The sequence below is a fragment of the Coenobita brevimanus genome, chromosome 40, assembly GCF_032717465.1.
Source record: "Coenobita brevimanus isolate Jiangsu-jjx chromosome 40, ASM3271746v2, whole genome shotgun sequence".
Taxonomy (NCBI): Eukaryota; Metazoa; Arthropoda; class Malacostraca; order Decapoda; family Coenobitidae; genus Coenobita; species Coenobita brevimanus.
In genome coordinates, this window is record NC_136993.1 from 38,607,610 (window position 1) to 38,629,840 (window position 22,231).

The following is a 22,231-nucleotide window of genomic DNA, read 5'->3' on the forward strand; positions in this document are numbered from 1 at the left end:
GAGGTTTGTTGTGCCTGGCTCCACTTGTTTCATTATTATTATTATTACTATTACTATTATTATTATTATTATTATTATTACAGCAAACCCTCGATATAACGAACCCTGGTATTGCGAATTAAGGATATAATGTACAGCCAAATCGCGACCGAACTTCTCCCGGATTTTGCGAACAATGGTCGCTAAATGAGGGGGAAGTTCGGGAATAAGCCCACAGTGACAACAGCATCCCTTCCTGGCACTGTAAGTGTACTTCAACAGCATCCCTTCCTGGCACACTAAGTGTACTGTAACTACTACATTATACTGTATTCTTATTATAGGTGTTGCATTTATATGCACAACTTCATACATAATTGTGTTTATATGTACGACTTCATAAACCATTGAATTCTCCATGTAAAATTTCAGAGTTAGTTTAGGTTATGTCTGAGCATGTATGACCAAACGACTCCCCTTACATTGCAAACCGAGTTCGGTAATCCCTCGGAAACACTGATCTCTCGTATATAGCAATCTTTCGGATATAGCGACCCACCCCTCCCCCCAGTTAATGCGTTATATTGAGGGTTTACTTTTATTATTATTATATTTAAGATGTGTGACATTCTCTAGCTGCAACCCTGGCCCGTCTTCTGCTGTTAGTCACACAAGTAAAAATATTTTTCCAAGATGGGTACTTCTGCTTAGCCCCTTAAGAATTTTTACACAATGTGCTATACTTTAGCGAAGCACAATATGATCTCCCACTTTAGCGAAGTCCCATATTTTACCACAGCTGTCTATTGCTATTGTTCTTTATTGTTTTAAGTTCACCGAGAACAGTGATGCATTTAACCCTCTCATGGTCAAGGCTTCTTGTAAATCTCTTGTATATATCATGACCCAAGAGTATATGATTTTAAACTAGATGAGTGAGTCAGTGGAGACAAATGTTTATTCTGGTACCATTAACCCCCCTCTTAGTCAGGTAAACATTTATATATTTTCCAGTTAAAGCCAGAGAGTAGGTTCAAGTGAGTGTCTAACAGAGATTCACATCTGAAAATAAGAGTGAGATGGTAAAATATTTGTTTCATTTTGCAGCTATTATTACAACAACTGTCCTTGGATGATGTCCCTTTTATACACTGAGAAATTAAAGAATATATTTTACTGTTTTTATTCAAGTTTCTCCTAAACATTTCTCTGCAATACATATTTATGGTATGGATGAGTAGAGGGAGAGTTTGAGTTGTCACTTCTCATGCCAAGCCTCTTCTACAATGCCACTATCATGTAAGGAGTATGGTACTTCTGACTTGTTGATTTCATGAAAATACTGCATGGCATTGTTAATTAATTCTTCTTTCATTCAGTTATATTCCTGCCTGTCTTTTTCAGGTTACCAAGAAATTTAGCCATTACTAACAAATTGAATTGTTATAAAAATGAATAACACATCATACCTTCACTGCATAGGGGCATTTGTCTTCTTAGTATAATAGGAAAAGTGTATGGTAGGATACTTATAGACTGAGTTAGAGAAAGAACAGAGAATTAGTTGGAGAAGAACAGGGAGGCTTTAGGAAGGGAAGAGGTTGTGTAGATCAGATATTCATTCTTAGATCTTTAGTGGAAAAGTTTCTAGAGAAGGGAAAGAAGTTGTATGCGGCTTTCATGGATTTGGAGAAAGCATATGACAGGGTGGATAGTCAAGGATTGTGGAAAGTGTTAAGAATATATGGAGTAGATGCGAAGTTGCCGAATGCTGTGAAGAGTATGTACGATGGTGCGAAGGCTGCAGTGCGTGTGGATGGTGAACTAAGTGAATTTTTCTCTTTGAAGGTTGGGTTGAAACAGGGATGTGTCATGTCTCCACGGTTGTTCAGTCTGTACATGGATGGGGTAATAAAAGAGGTACAAGGTAGGGTAGTGGATGTTGGAGTGGTCCTGGTGAGAGAGGATAGTGTTTGGAAACTCCTTGTACTGTTGTTTACAGATGATACTGTGTTGTTGAGTGAAGACGAAGGGGAGCTGCAAGGCTTGGTGGATGAGTTTGGGAGAGTGTGCAAGAAACGGAATCTAAAGGTGAATGTAGGGAAGAGTAAAGTGATGGTCATTGAGAGAGGTGAAGTCAGTGAATGTACAGCGAGGTTGCATGGTGAAGAATTGGAAACTGTGAGTACGTTTAAGTACTTGGGTAGTGTGATGAGTAAGGATGGAGGTTTGGAGGGTGAAGTGCTTGAAAGGGTACAGCAGGGAAAAAAAGATTGCTGGTTCTTTGAAAGGAGTGATAAGAAACAGGGAAGTGAGCATGGAAGTGAAAAAGTTACTACATGATAGTATTGTGATACTAACTCTAACGTATGGAAGTGAAGCTTGGACGTTGTTGGAAGGACACAAGTCAAGAGTGAGAGCAGTGGAAATGAGTTATTTAAGAGGAGCCTGTGGAGTCACATGGAGAGACAGGCTGACGAATCAGGATATAAAGGAGCGTTGTGGTGTGGATGTGATAGGAAGCGTTATGAGGAACACACTAAGGTGGTTTGGCCTTGTGGAGAGGATGGAGGGAGAAAGACTGACGAAGAGAGTGTATGTGAGTGAGGTGGAAGGGGGAAGAGGGAGGGGGAGGCCGAGGATGAGATGAAGAGATGGGGTGGAGAAGTATATGAGAGAGGGGTGTGTGAGTTGGGAGCAGGGCAGTGAAATGGCGGGGGACAGGGCGACTTGGAGGCGATTTGTTTGTGGCCACCCCAAACGGGATTGAGGCGTCTGGGAATAGATAGATAGACGTTCACTGCATGCAGTATGTGACTACTCCATGGCATATTTACTATTTCAGAGCGTGCAGTATGTAGCCTAAAAATTTCATTAGGAAATGGAGAGAAGGAAAAAATTACCTTAGGAAAGTGGATAAATCAAGCAGTTCTGGAAAAGAAAAAAATGGTATGACTGAACTCATAAGGATTATGTGTTTTCCTGATAGTAGGCTGTCTGATGCGCAGAGGTACATTCTTTTCATGACTGGTATTGTCTAAACCATTCCACCGAGGAAACATCACTACTTCCCCCTGTGACAAAATAAAGAAGCAGCTACTCACTCACTGATATCAGTGTACATGTATAAATGTGTCTATGAATGTTTTACAGATCACGAGGAGAAAAGTATGGCAAACACGGCATGGAGTGCTGAGTACTGGATCGGTGGTACTGGAGTCTGTGGGCACCCTGTTGGGTCAAGGACTGTACGGCCGTCTATCAACCAGCCAGTCCAACCACATCCTGGTCGGCACCTGGTTGTTCTTCGGTGTGGTGGTGGGCACAGCATATCGCAGCAGCCTCATCGCCTCCCTCACCCTCCCCAGGCTGCCTCCCAGACCCGAGACAGTTGAAGAGCTGGTCAAAGCAGTTGACAGGTGAGATATTGATGTACAAAAGTTTGGACGCACAGATGTTGAATTAAACTGAAATTTGAGTTAACACTGGGCCCTTTTTATTATTATCTCCCAGCTCTGTCACTGCATCCAAATTTTTAAACTATCATGAGTTTTTTTTTTTCTTTCCCTCAGTTAACCAACACATCATACTGTGAGTTAGTTCTCTCCCAGCAACTAGTGTTCTATTCATATCCAACGATACATTACTTTCAGACCTGACTCTTCACAAGCAAAACAACACTGAAGAAATCTACAAACGGTGTTCTCAAGTACCACGTCATACATCATCCACATAGACCATGCTTGAAATATTCTATCCCTCAATATATATCTCCAACTCAACATTTTTTTTTTTTTTACTTTTGTATTGACCGCTCTCGTAACCTTATTCGCTCCTACATGCATTATTCTTCAGAGACATCACTGCCATACAGTCCTTCACTTATGCTCTCTCCACTGTCTGTCATACTACATGGACCGCATCCGCACATCCTTTAGCACTGTGGAAATATTCTTGCTCATTGCTTATCAAATATTCAGACAGTTGTTTAATTTTATCATTATTATCCCGCATACTACAATATGATAAATGGAAGGAATGTGCAGTGATTGGACGGTATAGAGAAATGCCAACAAAAAACAATACAGTTCTTTCATTTTAACTTGACCCAGATTTTTTTCCATTTGTAGCATATTTCACCAAATTCAGTGGCAGAAAGAGACAATACTACGTCACGCTTCCTTTCCATAGCACTTCATCATGACTAGGATCACATGTTGCTTTAAATTTATTGTAACAACTTAGCATTCGAAATGCAAAGATGACAATATTAGGCCAAGTTAAAGTAAAAAATATACTACTACTACTTGTATCTTGAAGTTAAGCATTAGTGCTGCGTTATTCTAGGGGCTTATGTTGTATTAGTAGTTAAGTAATTTTTTTCGTACATTTTTTTCAGAGTTACAGTCCCATATTTTCATGCTTCAGCTAAGGTGTTCTTTTTAAACTCTGAATCAAGTGCCTTTAGAGAACTTGGGAACTTAATGGTCGTGGGAGGAGATCTTCTGGACGGACTCAACGCAGCTCTGAAGCTGAAGTGAGTTGGTTTATCTTACAATGATACCCGTAAAACTCACTGCATAAATTATTAGTATTTTGAAGATACATTGACTGACATAAGAGAATCAAAGTTAATGGGTTGCTTGAATTATAAATCAGAACATTTTATGTATATATGTAAAGTGTTTATCACATACATTTGTAGTAGAAGAAAAAAAAATGCTATATATGAATAAATGAAAAAAAAAAAAAGTATTAGCATTTTCCATTATTTTTGGACACTCCACTTTACGTACAACATATTGTACATCGTGATAGTTACTGATTAAAGTAAGAACATTTTTAATATTATATTTTTTTATGTCTCCGACTCTACGTGTACGCACCAGATCTCGTTCCCTGAGGTCCAGCAGTCCCCCAGTGCATTGTGCCATACACCTTCACATGTCATAACTTCAGCTTTAACATCCGCCGTCCATACTGAAAACACGCTAAGCCTGTCTCATACAGGATTGCTGTACTGGTATCAGCAAGGCTGTTTCTACGAAATGTCAGCGGGTCTTAGATCAGTAAAATCTGCTCTTACGAAAATTCAGAACCATAAACTGATCCTCGTTCCAACAGTGGATTTTAACCTGCCTTCTTGGGAATACTAGAACACCTTTCTACCTACTCGGCAACAGATAGATAATGATAGCTATCACACAGGTTCCGTTTCTTAAGCCTCATTTATTCATGTTTCCTCCAGACGACACTGTTAGGCTGTAGTGAGATCTCTCATCCTGAAGGAGTAAATGGATACCCGATCTGTCATGACCTGTTCGAAAGATCTTTCCATGCCTGAATGACTTTTCTTGGACACAGTAAGAATATAAAGTGAAATGTCACCGAATTAAAGGTAACGGTACAACACAGTGGTATCGCTAGTGATTTTGTCTGTTGTATTTATTATCGAACATAAATAGCAGTGATTTCCATGTGGTGTAATTACTTAAAACAAGTACTTATTATGAGGGAGACAAAGTATAATTTTGTATTGTGATAATTTGTCTTGTAATTATGTCCTCAGAAAGAGTCCTGGCAGTAGTTTGAAATAAATAAAGTACACGAATGCAACAAAATTATGACTATAATTGGGCCAAACTTATGAATTTTTTTCTCTACTTTTGTATTTTTTCACAGTATATTATAAAAACACTTTTGTCTATGGCTCTGAATCCCCGAAACTTTAACATATTGTTCTGAGACTAACTGTTCCGAGATTGAAAAGAAAAATGCAGGTAAACACAATGCTATGATTTTCTGGAATAATGAAAAAGTATTCGTTTTAGATTTAGTCTGTTTCCCAAAGCAATACATCTCTTCTGGACACAGGCCCGTATATCATAATTGTAGATATACTGGATTATTTCTTAGTCGTAGCCGAGCTGTTATAACAGTTAATGATTTGTAGGAGATAATATTAGTTGTACTTGCCCATGACAGGAGAAAAATAAAGATGAGTCTGGGGTTTGATTGTATATTTTCTTCAAAGGGGATATCTCCGGAGTAATATAGTCTGGCAGAGTGGAGTGAGATGAGACTTACTCGTTAACCTGCGCGCCTGCCCTTTTCCCCACTGTGCCTTTCACTTTCTCCTAGACCCCCCTTCTCACTTCTCTCATCTAACTCCTTCTGCCTGCTCACTCCTTCTCTCTCGTATATGAGTGATTGTGTCACATGCAAGGCACGGTTGAGTGGAATTTTCTCGATTCTGGGGACTTTCCGATCAGGCGCAACACCTGCTGTCTATGGCATTCCTGAGAGAGAATGTGTGAATGCCATTTCCTTCAGCCCTTGCCATGACTTTCACCCAACCTCTAGACTACATATGTACGATACTAGCTATTATGTATTGTATTATGATATTTTAGAGTCCTGACACGTATTCTTGCTGGGTAAGGAGGGCTCCTTGGCACCTGTTCCTTTCGATTTATTTTAAAATGTGGCTGGTTAATTTTCTTCATTCGAAATTTCTGCAGAGTAAGGCAATGTTTAAAGGATTACATAAGACAAAGTATGACAGTAAGGCGTAAGAAGCATAATATATCGATTGGGAAATGATGCTAAGGACTATTAGCCGACGAAAATATGGGCCAAAATGGCTTTTTGAACAGTGATCCCTGCTACATGAACAAAGTCTGTTACACGACATTCAGAGTGAACTGAGAGTACTGCCAGGCATTACAGAGGGCAGATACTCGTATAACATGTTTACAATGATTTTTTTCACTTTCCACAAAAATATTCGTGGTATAGTGGCAGTAATTTCTAAACCGAGAAACTGTGGACTAAATCTCCACAGTTCAAGTTAGTTTTATACCACATCTGTTCACCATTTATCTTACGTTATCATCTTACTATCCCCACACGATTATATTCAAGAGCTTTTGAAAATTAACGCCAGAAAAAGGTTTCAATAATCCCTTCTTACCAGTCTGCATACAGTGATCTGACTTTAGGTAGAACTAAATAGGAAATGCGTCCTCAGAGTAAAGGAATTAAAAGAGACTTTGAAAATGAAGGATTTGAAAAAAAAAATGAGAGGTTGTACAGCCATGGATTAATCCTTTCTTTGTCCATATTTCTCTCAGCTGAATAAAAATTTCCCAGTATGAGCCTAAATGAGCCATTATTTAGGTCCATACTTGTAGGAGTGGTCCATTCGTTTTAAGGGTTTAAAGCTGTTTATGTATCTTTTTAAAGTTGTTATATATCTTTGAAGGAGCAAAAACGTGTAAATGATTTGGCATGGACATGGCGCCACGATTCCAGAGGTCTCTATGATGTACGAATGATTATGTGGCCCATTCTACTGGACATGCTATTCATAAATCTCCCAGTATCGTATACTCCGTCCTTATATATCCTACCTCATGCTATTTCTAGGTGGGGAAAGCATCTGGAGGAATTAATATTTTGTACTAATTTTGTCTTTATTTCAGGAGTGCTAATACTGGGGATCCTCTGAACCAGCAGCTGATAATATCCAGGAACTTTGCCAAACTAGACGGCACTTCCCCCTTGTATCTAGGCAGGGAAAGTCTGCTACAGGTTTCGTTAGCCTGGCCAGTGCCGCATGATGCCCCCTACACACCTCAGATTGATAAATGTCTAAGAATTATATCACAGGTAAGAGAATTTTATCGTTTAGCTTAATATGTTCTTTTTATTTTTATTTTTTAAGAAATCACTCCTTTTCTGAGTAACAATGACTGCAGATGGAAATATTTTTAGAGATAACGTTGTAGTAAAGAGTTATTTGTTTCACAAGGATGATGTCTAACATATTCTGTTTTTGGAGCCTCAAAGCACTTTTACTTAGCTGCAGATTAATTTCTAGTTGTAAACGGGTTGGTGAAGGTGATACCAAGCCTTCGTACAGTTATATCCTGAGATGAATAAAAAAAAAAATGTCTAGACGGAAGTGAATTAACTGAATAATTGGATAAAATAATATCGATACCTCTGTCAGGGAAAAAAAATGGCAACAAAGTAAATTATCAATCAACTCTAAATTGTGTAAGAAGTTCACCTCCCTAAGAAAACGAAAAATACAATCAGATAGCCAGAGGCTCCTCCAGTCGTGAAGGACAGAGGCATCATCCATTTCCCTTTGCCTGTGGAGGAACTTCCAATGCACTGTTTCCCTGACTCGAACACATGATTAGCAATTGATGGACAGTAGGAGGAACAAGGCAATCATCAAAATGCGAATGCATCCCACCACACATTACGAACCCATGAGTAAGTCTCGAGTGCCTAATACGAATCCGGGCATCAGCCACCTCCCATCTATAAGACATGATGGGGAGAACCCTCGGAAATACAACCTTCTGAAAAACATGTCTTAGTTTATTATTAACAATAGCATCCCACAGGCTCTGCCAACATGTAAGAATCACATATTTCGAGTAAGGTGTCCTATGGGAAGCAGGAAGGGGGTAGTTGGCGGGGGTCATCGAGAAGAAGCGGCATTTGCTAATGTATCAGCCCTCTCATTGCCCTCCACACAAGCATGCGCATGAACTCAGCAAAATCGGACTTCTTTGTTTCTTCTCTGAATCAGAAAAAGTCACTGAAGCAAGGCAAGGAAATGGGATGGATTTGAACTGAATTATTAAACACAGCATGGCGCCGCAACTGCTAGGTCATATAGTGCAAAAATACCTCAATACATATATATTCATATACATACAAATACATACATATACACTCACAGCATTATCGCAGGACATGGTAATGAACATAAATCAAGAAACTCTGACAAAAAATTCACTGGACTATTAGAGGTGGAGGCCCTCCTCCCTCAAGAACTTAAAAACTTTAGATGAAAAGGAAGAGGCTTCCCCAAGCACAGAGGAGAGACTGCAGGCACCACCCACCCCCTTATGGCTATGGAAGAACCTCCGATGAAGGTTCCCCTGACTCGGGCTCTGGACCAGTGAGTGCCGGGTAGTAAGGGAGACCAGGCAGTCATCACAATACATCTGGTTCCCACCACACGTCAGGAACCCAAGAGTCAGTGCCCATTGCAGAGTCTGGTCACAGCAGTTTCCAACTGTCTAGGCATGGAGTGGAGCACACTATTGATAACAACCCTTTCAGTAACCTCCCTTTGTTTGCTGTCACGAACAGCATCCCATCTTGCCTGCCAAGAAGTCTGAAGCACAAACTTGACAGAAGGAGTCAAATCTGGGGCAGGAAGAGGGTAATTAGCAGGGGGTCGAAAAGAAGCAGCAGCTTTGGCCAGTGCATCGGCCCTCTCGTTACCAGTTACACCAACATGAGAAGGAACCCAACAAAACCCGATGCTGAATCAGGTAAAGCCACTCGAGGATGGCAAGGACCAATGGGAGAGTAGGGTTAAAACTCTCAAGGGCCAAAAGGGGGCTTTGAGAGTCACTAAAAACTGTAAAGAGATGTCTTGATGAAATAAAATAAATTTTAGAGATCCTCTCCTGGTGACGACTCGAGCTGCCTGTAACCAGTGTCTGACTCTCTTCTTCTTCATTTCTACAACATTCGCGGCCTTTCCTCTAACTTTCGCTCTGTTGAACACCACCTCTCCTTCTCTAAGCCTCACCTTCTTTTTCTAACTGAGACTCAGCTGTCTGAGGTAAATGACAGCAGACCCATTTCTGTATCCTCCTACTTTCTCTAAACTCATTTCAAAGCCAAAGGTTGCTGTTGGGTATATATACGCAACGACTTATCTTGCTCTCGTGTTCCTGAACTTAGTTCTTCTGAATTCTCTACACTCTGGCTTCGGCTTTCCTGTTATTCTCTGACTAAATATATCTGCGCTTTTTACTTATCTCCTAATTCTACTGACTATCAAAAATTTTTTGACTATCTTACTTCTACGATGGAACACAGTCTTTCCATTTCTTCTTTATCTGAAATCTCCATTCTAGGAGATTTCAATGTTCACCACCACCTTTGGCTCTCCTCTCCTTTCACTGATCCACCTGGTGAACAAGCCTACACCTTCTCTATACTTAATGACCTAGAGCAGCTTGTACAGCACCCTACCTGTATCCCTAACCACCTTGGAGAGAGCTCCAACATACTTGACTTCATCCTTACAACTAATCCTGCTGGTTACACTGTTGATCTTTTCTCTCCATTGGGCTCCTCCAAGCACAACCTTATCACCTTAACCTGTCCTATCGCTCCAGTACGGCCTTTAGACCCTCCAAAGAAACGTCGTCTGTGGCACTTTGGAGCTGCGGATTGGGAGGCCCTAAGGTAGTACTTTTTTTATTTTCCGTGAAACGATTATTGCTTCCATGGCCGGGAGGCATTTGAGTGTGCCTTGCGCATTACAGAGGTTATTCTCTCAAGCATGGAAGCGTACATTCCTTTCTCATATCCTTTGACTAATGCAAGAAAGCCTTGGTTTAATCGCGCTTGTTCTAATGCTGTCCACAACAAGGAGAGGGCCTATAAAAGGTATCAGAGCCAACCCACCCCTGAATCACATCTTTTATATGTTTCTGCCTGGAATCGTGCTAGTCTGTTCTTCCCTGTACTAAAAATAAAATCAACCACAGTAAATGCTCTCAACTCTCCAACTTGAATTCTTCCCGCTCCTTCTGGCACCTTGCCCAAAACCTTCCTAACAACTTTACCTAATCATCTTTCCCCCTTTTTTTCCACTCTGATGGCTCTGTAGCTATTTCTTTTACTGATAAAGCAGATCTCTTCACTCAGAGTTTCTCCTCCAATTCCACCTTAGACAATTCCTGTGCTGTTCCTCCATCCCTTTCCTCCTCTGACTTCCTCATGGCTGACATTAAAATTTCTTCAGCTGATGTACTTTCCGTCATCACAGGCCTCAGTACTGATAAGGCATATGGGCCTGATGGATTCCCTCCTGTTGTTCTCAAGAACTATGCTTCTGTGCTTTCACCCTGCCTAGGCAAACTCTTTCGCCTTTGTCTATCAACTTATACCTTTCCTTCTTGCTGGAAGTTTGCTCTCATTTAGCCAGTCCCAAAGAAAGGAGACCATTCCCAATCGTCTTAACTATCGTCCAATTGCTTTAACCTCCTGTATCTCAAAAGTTTTCGAGTCAGTTCTTAATAGAAAAATTTTAAAGCATCTTTTCTATCACAACCTTCTTTCTGATCGTCAGTATGGGTTCCGTCAGGGACGCTCACTGGCAATCCTCTCACCTACCTATCAGAATCCTGGTCATCCTCTTTTCGGGACTTTGGCGAAAGCTTTGCCATTGCACTTCACATCTCAAAGGCTTTTGATCGAGTCTGGCAGAAATATTTATTTTCCAAACTGCCTTCTTACGGTTTCTATCCTTCTATATGTGCCTTCATCTGTAGCTTCCTTTCTGGTAGTTCTATAGCCGCTGTTGTAGACGGCCATCGTTCTTCTCCTAGATCTATTAACAATGGTGCTCCTCAGGGCTCTGTCCTATCACCAATTCTCTTTCTTTTATTCATCAATGACCTTCTAAGCTGTACATCTAACTCTATCCACTCATACACTGATGACTCCATCCTTCACCTTTCCATTCAGTTCCTGCAACGTCCATCTCAGCAGTTACTTCAGCAAAAGTGGGATGAGGCTGGGGCACACCTAATGTCTGACTTGGCTCATATCTCTGCTTGGGGTTAAAAATAATCTGGTTGTTTTCAGTGCATCAAAGACTCAGTTACCAATCAACCCGACAAAACCTTCCACATGTGTACCCACTAATGTTTAATGATATTCAGGTTAATCCTGCATCATCCTTGAACATGCTTAGGGTTTCATTTTCTCGGGACTTATCTTGGAAAGATCGTATTCTATCTCTTGTAAAATCTGCTTGCAAGAGATTAGGTGTGCTAAGCCGACTCCATTCCTTCTTTACCCCTGCACAATTGTTGACTCTATACAGATTTTTTTCCCGCCCCTATGTGGAGTACAACTCTCATGTGTGGGGAGGCTCCCCATATACAGCTCTTCTCAATAGGGTGGAATCAAAGACTTTTCGTCTCATTAACTCTCCCTCTCTTACTGACTCCCTTCAACCTCTGTCTCTTCGCTGCACTGTTACATCTTTATCTCTTTTCTATCGCTACTTCAATGGTCACTGCTGCTCCGAACTGTCTCCATGCATTCCTCCACCTCTACGACGTTCACGTAGCACCCGTCTAGCAGCAAACTCTCATCCCTTTTCTGTCCAACTTTCTAATGCAGGAGTAAATCTTTACTCCCAGTCCTTCATTTATGCAACAGGTTAACTCTGGAACTGTCTCCCTCTGTCTATATTTCCTGCTTCCTATGATCTCCAGTCTTTGAAAAGCAGTGTGTCCAGGCATCTCAAAATGATTGGATCTTGAATTTGGCTCTCTCAATTGCGGGCTCGCGGCCTTTGGTTTCTTCTTCCTCGTATTAAAGAACAAAGAATTCTGCAGTAATAATAGATGCATTGACAGGAAGACTCCCACCTCGTACAATAGTTGGAAATACCACCCCAAACCCAACACCAACATCTGACTTCGAACCATCCACATAAACAGGAACAGTGCCACTGTGGAGAGACATATGTTCCAAAAACAACTGACGTAGGGCTTGAGAAGGGACAGAGGACTTGGAGCCCATAAAAACCCTGCAGAAACACACCTCTGGAAGCAACCGCAGAGCAATCCTGCCCTCGGACAGGGCAGACAGGGCGTATGGAAAGACTAAAGTTGTCCACAATCTTCCTAACCCTGTACTCAACAGGGCATGGAGCACGAGGATGCGAATCATAATAAATAACCCTTCGTTAGTCCTGTGAAGTATTCAAACGTGGTTAGTCCGGTGGGGTGTTGCAACACCCCAATACAAAAATACATGTAGTGTTACCAATCATGTAAAATATATTCATTCTGCCACTTCAGCATATTTCTGCAATCACTAATGAAAAAGTTAAATGCCTTGTAGGTGGTGTTTATTGATTTATAATAATAAAATACAATAAATTATTATATTAGTAACAAAAAAAATAACAAATGGATTCATATCTCATTTGTCAGGTAAACATGCACAGGAAAATACATTTTGTGATTTTTGAAGTCAGTATAATGACAAACAGTAGGCAAAAAGAAGATTAAAAAAAAAAAACAATCTATATCACAACATGATCTAAATGGTTAGTTTGAAGCAAAAAGAAGATAAAAAAAAACAATCTATATCACATGATCTAAATGGTTAGTTTGATGCAGTGACTGGACACCCCAGGGGGGAGGGGGGAAATGCCCCTCTTTCTAACTACAGCAGAGGCAGGACTAAACCAATCCACATGCTCCCTCCCCTCTCTAAATCAGGAAAGTACTGGAATGGAGAGAAATATTCTAATTACTGGCTAGGAAATATGAGCTTTTAACAAAATTGGGGGTGCCAAAACACCCCAGCTGACTAACGAAGGGTTAAAAAATGAGAGCTTAGATACACAGACTGTTGTGAGCGAGTCTGGCATGCGTCTCAAGCGGTTCCAGCAACGAATGATGAAGGAATTGCATTGCAAATCCAAGGGAGGCACTCCAGCCTCCACCAAGAAGCTAGAAATTGGGGAGGACCTAAAAGCCCCTGTAGCAAGTTGCAAACCAGCATGATGTACAGGATCAAGAACCTTAAGTCGAGGCACAGTATCAGAGGAGTAAACCTCACAACCAAAGGCAAGTTTAGATCCCATTAACGCCTGATACAGGTGTAGGAGTCTTACGATCAGCACCTCACTGGATATGGGACAAAACCTTTAACAAATTCATAGCCTGCATACAAGACACCTTCATATGTTGCAGGTGTGGAACCCAGGTCAGCCAGCAGTCAGACTTTAGACCAAGAAACTTGGTTTCCTCCACACACTGGAGCCGGTGCCCACTGAGAAATAAGTCAGGATCTGCATGAACTCCCAAAATCCTACAAAAGTGCATAGCCACAGTCTTTTACTCAAAGAAAAGCAAAAACTTCTCTGGTCTGCCCAGTTAGCGACCCTGTCCAATGCCATCTGCATTCGCATTTCAACCAGTGACATGCGGTATCCAGCAAACCAGATTGCCAAGTCATCCACATAAAAGGAGGATGATACTTTCTCAGGCAATGAGTCTATTATGCCATTACTGGCAACTGCAAATAAAAGGACGCTTAATACACTCCCTTGTGGAACACCCTCCTCCTGAACCCGAGGGGCAGAGAGTGAGGAGTCCACTCGGAACTGGAACCTGTGCTTCGATAAGAAGTCCTGGAGCAACACTGGCAGATGGCCATGCAACCCAGAGCTGTGAAGCGTTCTCATGATGCCATGCCGTCATGTCGTATGATATACCTTGTCCAAGTCAAAGAAGAAGGCATCAAGATGTTGCTTCGAGGCAAAAGCCTCACAGATTGCTGAATCAAATCTGAGGAGGTTGTCAGATGTACACCTCATCTTGCGAAAACCAGTCTGTGAAGGAGAGAAGAACCCATTCTCCTTTAAAAAACTAAGCCAGCCTCACACTAACCATCTTCTCAGACAGTTTACACACACAAGACGTGAAACAAATAGGTCAGTAATTAGAAACATGAGAATGTTCCTTACCAGGCTTAGGAAATGGGAAGACTGTACCCAGTTTCCAAGTAGTGCGCAGAACACCTTCATCCCAAATCCTATTGTAAAAGTCTAACAAAAGCGGAAGAGATTCACCAGGTAAGTGGCAAATCATGGCATAAGGTATGTCATCTGGACCAGGAGCAGAATCACGACACTGCTGGAGAGCAGCTCGTAATTCACGGGGAGTAAAGTATGTGTTATAGGTTTCTTCACCCCTAGAATGAAAGGAAAGTCTGAGCCTCTCCTGCTGCTGCTGGTAACAAATGAACGTCTGAGAAGGATCCTTACGGGAGACACTGTGAAAGTTTTCTACCATAGCAGATGCCACATTTAGAGTGTTAGACACAGACGCACCGCAAACAGTCAGCACCGGGGAAGGAGAGGGCGAATGCTTTCCCATTATTATCCTCTTCTTCCATATCAATGGTAAAGGAGTAGACGAGGAAACAGTCGAGACATATGACCTCCAAGAGTTGCGTGGGAGTTCTTCAGAACCCTCCAATAGCGAGCTCAAGCTTTCTTGTACTTAGTTCTAAGAGAAGTAATATTACTGTTCTTCCTATATCTTCTGTCAGCTGCTTTACAGAAACTTCGAGCCAGAGCACACTCCTCACTCCACCAAGGCAAAGGTCTCCTCCAGAACCTGCCAGACGTTCGTCGGACAGAAATAATCCCAGCTTGGAAAACTTTAGATTGGAAGTACTGTTCTGCATCATCCACATTCTCAAACTCACAACCAATGAATTCAAGCCTACAGTGTTTCTTAAACTTGGCCCAGTCAGCCTAATCTCAGCACGATTGACGAAAGTGTTCCACAGGCACTGAACTGCACATTTTGGCCACAATTGGGTAATGGTCACTACCACACATGTCATGCAGTCACACAAAAAATTCAACGAGCAATCTGGAGAGGCCAACGTAAGATGAATAACTGAATGAGAACCAGTTTGTACGTGAAAATGCATAGGGTCACCTGTATTCAGAACAACCAGATCCAAATCCTCAATCAAAGATGCCAGAAGATCACCTCAGGGGTTAGAAATTGTATCACCCCACAAAACATGACGGCCAGTAAGATCACCGAGAAGAACACACAGTTGAGGAAGTTGACTGATAAGGTGGTGAAGGTAAGCACATGAGCAGGCACAGATGGAGATAAATAAATGCAACAAAATGTATATCTTCTCTCCAGGTGTAATTGAATAGCCACAACCTGAAGAGGGGATCTAACAGAAAAGGAAGTGAATGGAACATCTGCCCATCATAGAATAGCACAACTACCTCGATTTACCCGTAAGCTTCGAAACACCCATATCTGGACATTCCTGAGTGCGTGCGATACACCAACATCTGGCCCAGACCTACATCCCAAAGTGGGACAGATTGTAGGTCACATCGACACCTGTCAACCCCATCTCACCGTCTCCCTGGTCAGTCACTTGCCACTAGTCACGATGGAGGGTGGATGTAGCGAGCAGTCACGGGAGTATTCTACCTGCAACCATAGTGTTGCAATACATGCTATGTTCTATGTTATATTTTTATGGCTAGGAGAGTCTGAGTGTATGAAAAATAAATTAATAATAACTAAGAAATTATATTATATATATATATATATATATATATATATATATATATATATATATATATATATATATATATATATATATATATATACTGTATATAACCATTTCAGGTTCTTCAAACTCGTGTCATTTTCCTCAGGTAAATGACACGAGTTTGTAAAAAAAATATATATATATCAGTCATAAAACAAAATGATAAAAATCCCTCGATGCACTTCAGTAGCCATCCACCTCTCTTTGTCATCATTCAGTCGTTTACCAGTGAGCTACCACGGCTCTTGGAAATGAAAGACATTTAAACCATAGTTTCCCATATGCTTTCAGTGAAGAAAAAAAATATATAATGAGACTCTCCAACCATTTCGGATTTACAGCTAGCTATTATCCCATGTACAGTTATGTCTCTAAATGACTAGACCATAACTCTGTAATCCATATCCACGCTTATTACATTCAGTACTGTACAGTTTCAAATGAATGTGAGGAAGGCAGGATAATTTACCTGAACCTTGATCCCGCTTTATTGAAACCAGCCCTATATAAGCCACCACAGTATAATAATAACAGCATTTTAGCCAGCTGTTATCCCACCCATATGTATGTGTGCCTATATGACTTGAACATAACTCTTTCATCCATATCCATGTCTTCCCTACTATACAATGTCAAAGGAATGCGAGGAATGCAGGAAATCTGAAACTTAACCCTGCTAAAGTGACAACCCCGATATATCACCCACAATATTTGAACATTAGGCTTCCTAAACCTCATCCGACCACAGATTGTTAGTCATCTTCTATAATCACATCTCATGAGTATGGAAACATATTTATTACACAAAGGAAATAGGTGCAATTCACTCTGCACACTTGATTTCCGGCAGCCCCGCCTTCGTCCATTTATCCCTTACCCTCACCTGCCCTGTGGTGACCTGAGCGAGCCCCGTCTTTGTCTCCTATCTCCCACCGGTGATCTCTCTCTCTCTCTCTCTCTCTGATTTTTATTATCACCAGTGGTGTTAACATACTTTTTTGCCTCATTTTTTCACGGTATACATCAGCCTCTTTATCAGTACACCCGATTTTCCCCTTATGCTTTGTTTGTATATCCATATCCACATATTTTTCATTATATATAAATATATATATATATATATATATATATATATATATATATATATATATATATATATATATATATATATATATTAATAACAGAACAAAGGAAGGAAAAACAAATGAATTAAAAAAAAAATCCATGCACCAGATTACTGGTGTCCTCTGTTCATAAAATATCTGTAACAGTTAGACTTGACCATCAGCAGGTTGAAGTTTGGAGGGAAGCAACTCTGGGGAAGCAAGTTCCAGGGAGATGCAGTTCGGGGAATGAAAGAATTCTGATAGGCAGAAGTTCTGCAGTATGGCTGAGTGACATTCCAGTCATGAGCGCTACCAGCTGCCCATGTAGCACAAGGGAAGGCGTGGAGACTCGGCACCATGGACGCAACTTCAGCTGAGCATGTGCTATAGAAATATCTGTAAAATAACCCAAGGGAGGCAACATTCCTTCTTCCTTGTAGGGGAGGTAGTTTATTAGTAATAGCAGGGTTATTAATAATTTTAACAGCGTTGTTCTGAATTTTGTCTACTTGTTTTAATGCAATCTCTCCACATCCACTCCACAAGGGTGAGTAGTATTCAAGCTGAGAGCACATGACTCTTATAAATTATAACTAACTGCTCCTCAGTGAAGAAGTTACGGACTCCATACAATAATCCAAGTTTCTTTGAGGAGGTTTTAGCAAGTGATCTAACATGAGAGGTGTAGCTGAGGGCATTGTTAAATGAGACGCCGAGAATTTCAATACTTTTGGAAATGGGAATATTTGTAGCATTGAAGGTAATATATGATTCTGGCAATACCTGTCTATTAGTACATTGTATATATTTAGTTTTTCTAGCATTAAATGAGACAAGGTTATTATGTCCCCATTCACTGATCGTGGATAAGTCTTGAATTAAAGAGATGGCTGTACTGAGTTGAGAGTTAGAGATATCAGACTTTGTAAATGGATGTCTGAGTGTGAATGAACTATGAAGTGTCGAGTCATATGCATTTGAATGGCTGGGATTGTGGGTGACAGACAAGAGATCATTAATATGAATGAGGAACAGGGTTGGTGCCAGAACTGATCCCTGCGGCACGCCGGTGTTAACTGAGTGGAAAGTGGTATATACATCATCTACTTTTACTCTTATTTTTCTATTTGCTGACATATGAGGAAATCAAAGGAACAAAAGAGTTTACTCCATAGCAAGGGAGTTTGGACAACAGGGAACGGTGCCACACTCTGTCAAAAGCTTTAGAAATATCCAGGGCTACTGCATGAGTTTCACCATGTAGGCCACCTGATTGATAGATGGTATGAGTCAGGAGATTGAGTATGTCAATGGTGGGTCTTTTTTGACGAAAACCATATTGTCTATCAATAATTAAGTAGTTGGATTCAAGATGTTTAACTATGTGCTTTTTAATTACAGTTTCAAAAACCTTACCAAAAGAAGATGTGACAGCTATTGGTCTGTAATCAGAGGGGTCAGAAGAACTTCTTTTCTTTGGAATTGGGTGGATATTGGCTTCTTTTCATGAATTACATATATATATATATATATATATATATATATATATATATATATATATATATATATATACACACACACACACACACACACACAGTGTGTGTGAGTGTGTGTGTGTGTATGTCAGACCACGGGCGTTTTGCATGAGGGGCGTGGTGTAGCCAGTGGGCTTTTTTCTTGTTTTCACTGTACACATGAGCTTTTTCATCAGAATTCCCTTTTTATCCCCCATGGTTTGTGTTTGCACCGACTTACACAGTTCAGTGGCTACTCAGGACACACACACACACAAACACACACGACAAGTTCACAGTGTCACTAATTAGCTAACAAACATCCCATCCAAGAGACATCGCTTTGACATAAAACTGTTTGTGCTGTGTGACTGTGAGTCAGGATTTGTGCTGGACATGATCGTGCACACAGGCACATAGATATACCAAAGGTCAGCAAGAAAGACCCCATGAGCACGTCTTGTGCTGTCGTCAAAAAGATGACCGCAGACTATGATAGGTGGGTTATTGTCTATATCATTTATATACACTAAAAACATGATTGATGCCAGCACTGATCCCTGTGGTACTTCACTAGACACTTCTTTCCCTGATGAGTAATTTCCCCTTAGTACTGTTCTCATTTCTCTTCTTATGAGAAAATCTTGCATCCAACAATACAGTTTGCCTCGAATTCTTCCTTGATGATAAAGATTCCATAAAAGTCTTTGGTGTGGTACTGTGTCAAATGCTTTTTTGAAATCTAAATAGATACTGTCCACCCATCCTTCTCTTTCCTGTAATGTGTCTGTTACTCTGTTATAGTAGCTCAACAGATTAGTAACACATGATTTTCCTTTTCTGAAACCAAACTGTCTTTCTGTTATCATATTGTGTTCTAGATGATTTACCCAAGCTTTTCTTATAAGCTTTTCTAATACCTTGCTTACAACACTGGTTAGTGATACTGGTCGGTAGTTGAGTGGATTTTGTCTATTCCCTTTCTTGAATAAGGGAACAATGTTTGCTTTCTTCCAAATATCAGGTAGTTTACCTTGACTCAAGGATTTCTTGAAAATTAAAAATAATGGTTTACTTAACTCCTTTGCACATTCACGCAGTACCTAACCTGAAATTCCATCAGGACCATTTGCTTTTCCTTTGTCTAATTTACTTAGCTCCTCCTGTATTACTTTTTCTGATGTTTGTATATCTTGTAGTATGTGTGGGCATGCATGTTGCACATAATCTCTCTCAAAAATTTTTTTTTCCTTTGTAAAAACTGATTGGAATTCTTGTTTAGTGCTTCACATATATTCTTCTCTTGTGTATAGGTGATTCCCTCGTCCGTAATGGATCGTATTTGATGTTTTACTTTGGTTTTGCTTCTGATGTAGCTGTAAAATAGCTTCGGTTGATTACTACTTTTATTTATGATATCCTCCGCAAACTGTTTTTGGGCTTCCCTCCTTATTTTTGTATAATCGTTTCTTGCCTGTTTGTAATTATTATATGCCCTTTCACTATTGGGTCTTGTGTATCTATTCCACAACAAATATCTTTTTTCTTTTGATTTTTTACATTCTGTATTGAACCATTTCTTTATTTTCTTTTCTGCTTCTTTGTGCTTTGGGATATACTTCTGGACTCCTATTTCATAAAGTTCACACATTTTTTATATATAGCATTTAAATGTTGTCCTCTAAGCTCCTTTCCCCAATCAATTTCTGAGAAGTACTTCTTTAGGTCATGATAGTTTCCCTTCTTATAGTTTAGGCTCTTTTTTTTAACTTTCATTGCTGTTAACTATGTCATATGCTATCCTGAAGTTGCAATTTAGTACTGCATGGTCGCTTTTGCCGAATGGAGGGTGGTATATTAAATTGTCAATATCGTTTTCTTGCCTAGTAAATATGAGATCTAGCATTGAGGGTACATCAAGTCCTCTTTTTCTGGTGCTTTCCGTTACATGTTGCGTTAGAAAAAAACTCTTGCACGAGATCCAGGAGCTTTTGGTCCCAACAGCTTTCTTGGTTTATTATAGCTAGAGTATTCCAATTTATATTTGTATTAAAATCTCCAGTTAGTATAATTCTTTCCGATTTCTCTTCCATTTTATGTAGTATTGATCTTAAACTCTGAATTGTATTCTCTGCCAGGTCCTCATATTCATCTCTTTCCCATGTGTTTGATCTGGGTGGCATGTACAAATTGGCTACAATTACTTTCCCTTCAGTTGTATTGATCTCTACTGCAATCAGTTCTACTTGTGAGGGTATATCTAGTTGTAATTTCTTTGACTTTTAGAATTTTCTTAGTTAATATTATAATTCCTCCTCCTTTTTTTAAGTTCCTATCTCTTCTCCATATATTATATTCCTCTAAGTTTAAAATGTCATTTGATAGCCTTGGTGTTAATTTTGTTTCAGTTAGGCATATTATATGTGGTTCATTTTCTTTGACATAATCATTCATCTCTAATAATTTAGATATCATTCCATCCACATTTGAGTACATCAACTTAATCATCTTGTTTATATACTTGTCATGACTTGGTTCTACTACCTTCCTCCTTTTTATTCCCTACTGTTTATGTACCACTTTCGTACCTGCAATCCTATTACTTTGTAAAATAAATGTATTCTTCTCCTCCTCTGATCTTTGCTCATTTTTTGTTTTTGCTTCCTCCCTCTTCTCTTTCAGTAATTCCAGTTCCTCTTGTGTTAGGCATCTTTTTATCTATACATTTTTGAACTCCTCTTTTTCCATAAGATTGTTTGCATTTTAGTATCTCCTCCACAGTGTTTACACTCTGGAAGTTTACCTTTAGGGGTCTTGACTTGCTTCTCTCGTATTTCCCTAACCTTTTGTGTTCCTCTATGTATTTACGACAGATTTCCTCTGATACTTCTTTCATAATGCTCATTACATTTGCCATCTCCTTTTTGTTTCTGAGATCTTGGTTTTTACTTCTTCCTCTTCTATACCAGTGATTACTATAGATTTGTTGATATCTACTGAATCTCTGACTAACTTAGGATTGTTTTGGATTATTCTTTTCACTTCCTTTTTAATGCTTTTTTCTTCCACCCTTGTTTCTAAGTCTTTCTTTACTTTCATCATTTCAGCATAAGTGGTTTCCACATCATTTTTGTAGCTTTGCTCAGTTTCATTCACCTGTGTTATCTTCTCCTCAGTATCACTGCTCTGGTGTATCAGACTGCTTACTTGCCTAATTGTCTCTGTATCATTTTTGAATTCTTCCATAATACTCTCGTGGATGACTACTGTACTTGCCATTTCACTAATTTTTCTCCTAAGTGAACCCGGTTCTACTGTCAGCTCACCTATGGCTATGTCTTTCTTGTTGACTTCCTTTCCTAATTTTTCTATTTCTTCCTTTTGCAAGTGCATCTG